The sequence below is a fragment of the Propithecus coquereli genome, unplaced genomic scaffold (assembly GCF_000956105.1).
Source record: "Propithecus coquereli isolate 6110/MARCELLA unplaced genomic scaffold, Pcoq_1.0 Scaffold155, whole genome shotgun sequence".
Taxonomy (NCBI): Eukaryota; Metazoa; Chordata; class Mammalia; order Primates; family Indriidae; genus Propithecus; species Propithecus coquereli.
In genome coordinates this window covers 879592-881855 of record NW_012139969.1, presented here as the reverse complement: position 1 = coordinate 881855, position 2264 = coordinate 879592, and positions in this window count along the sequence as shown.

Below are 2264 nucleotides of genomic sequence, written 5' to 3'. Positions count from 1 at the left end.
CTCTTGCTTAGGCTGGTCTCGAACTCCTGACCTCGAGCCTCCCAGAGTACTAGGATTATAGGCATGAGCCACCATGCCCTGCCTGCACAATCTTTCTGAGTCTAGATTTTCTCATCTTGCAACTGGGATGATAATCCTACCCCACAGGGTTGGTACAGTGCCAGGTACCCAGCCAGTGCACAATACACACACAGATACACACACACACACACTTGCACGCCAGGAATGTTGGAAAGGGCGGTCTTGGGGTGAGACAGAGCCCCTGACGTGTGTGTGGCGTGTGCAGCTGTGTGCATAGCAGGCCTACACACGTGGGCCACATTCCCAAAGCCCTGCACCCTCCCACTGAGGTCTTGCCAGGGTCTGGGCTCAGCCCACTTCCTTCCGCTGCTCCCCCCACCCAGAGGCTGGGGAGGGCTGGGGGTGCTGGCGTGCCAGGAAACAATGGGCCCCCAACCCCTTCCCGCCCATTGCGTGAGAAGGAGCTGCCGGAAGGAAACTAACCTCCCAACGGGACAGGCCACCACCCCCTGACGCCTGCCCGGGGAAGCCTGGAGACCCCCAGGCTGCTCAAGGCGAGGGCTTCTGTGCCCTCCAGGCCTCTCAGCCTCAGCGCACCCTGTTCCCACCACCTGGACTGGCTTCCCCACCCCTCTTTCAGAGAGGACTGTCTCTCACCCCCTCCCTGGGGCTGGGCTGGGCTGGGTCCCCCCAAGAGTCAAGGGCCCTGTTCTCATTCACCTCGGTGTCCCCATGTGTAGTCTGCCCCAGAGTAGTCTCAGCGAGTGTTGGCCAACAGAACGAGTGACAGTGAGGGCGGCCAGTCGTCGGGTGATTAGGGGCCCACAAGCTGAGCCAGAAAGGCTGGGAGAGAGAAGGGCCCGACTCAGGGTGGCGAGAACTCCTGCGCTGCAGACAGGGCGAGGCCAGGGCCCCGGCAATGCCTCCAGACAGCACAAGGCACACCGCTGGGGTGGCGGATGCTCTCCCCCAAAATCTTCCAACGCTTAGCTCCGAGTATCATTTGCGCAGCAGCACCTCCGCCTACAGCCCGACTTCCCCTCTCACACACGGTCACTCTCATTCCAGGCGCGCCGGTGCGTCCACCATCGGAGGAGGGCTCCCTGAGACAGGTCTGGCGGGAGGAGGGCAAGAGGAGGTGGGGGCTGCTCTCCCACTATGACTGTCCACACCCAGCAGGACAGCTCAGAGGGTCCCCACCAGGTGGCCTGCTGACCAGAGACTCCGAGCATCAGTTTCCCCACCTAGAAAATCGGGGGGAGGGCAGGGGGCTGGACGAAACCAGCCGCATGCTGGGCCTGCCGGCCTGGGCTGGGCAGTGGAGGCTCGGCCAGATGCGCAGGTGGTTGCTCAAGTCTGCCTGATCTTGCCCAGCTGCTTGTTTTCCCACCATGGTCCCCCAAAACTTTGGGCAGGGTCTCGGCTCCTAATGTCCAGGGAGGTAGGGTATCCAGATCCAGGCCTCCTAGTCCTCAGCAGGAGAAGCAGCACACTTCCCAAATCTGCCTGGTTACCCGGCCAGCCACCTCCCCGCCTCCACTTGCACCCTGGAGGAAGCTCTAATCTGGGGACCAAAAGATTCCTTGATTCCCACGCAAGGAGGACTCTCAGGCACTCGAGCCAGCGGCTCCCTTCGCCCTGAGGGCACAGGAGATAGCAGGCACACCTGCAAGCACACGCCTGGCTGCAAGCACGCACATACCTGGCTGGTATGCGGATCCACCTGAACACACAGCTGGAGAACTCACGCACACGTGTACACCTGACACCCCAGGCCCACGCTTGCCCATTCGTGTGCACCCACTGAGAACTGGCACTCCACGTCCCCAGCCTTGCACACGCACCCCCGGGGCTAGCATTTGACACGTGTGCCCATGCCTGCCCCGCTCCTGCAGCCCACTGGTCCTCTCGGCTGCACAGCCCCAGGAACTACACCCTCTTGTGGACCCCACACCACCTCCACTTCAGAGGCCCAGAGGACACTAGGGGTGTGGCAGGGCTTTGGGGATGGGCCCCAGGCAGGGCCCAGGGGTGGCGATGCGGCGCAATGCTGTGTGGTAGAGCCTACAGCAGTGATGTCCTTTCCCAGAAATCCTACCAATTCATTCATCCATAAAAGTTTTTATTAAAAGGTAACATTTTGAGGCCGGGCACGGTGGCTCACGCCTGTAATCCTAGCACTCTGGGAGGCCGAGGCGGGCGGATTGTTTGAGCTCAGGAGTTCGAAACCAGCCTGAGCAAGA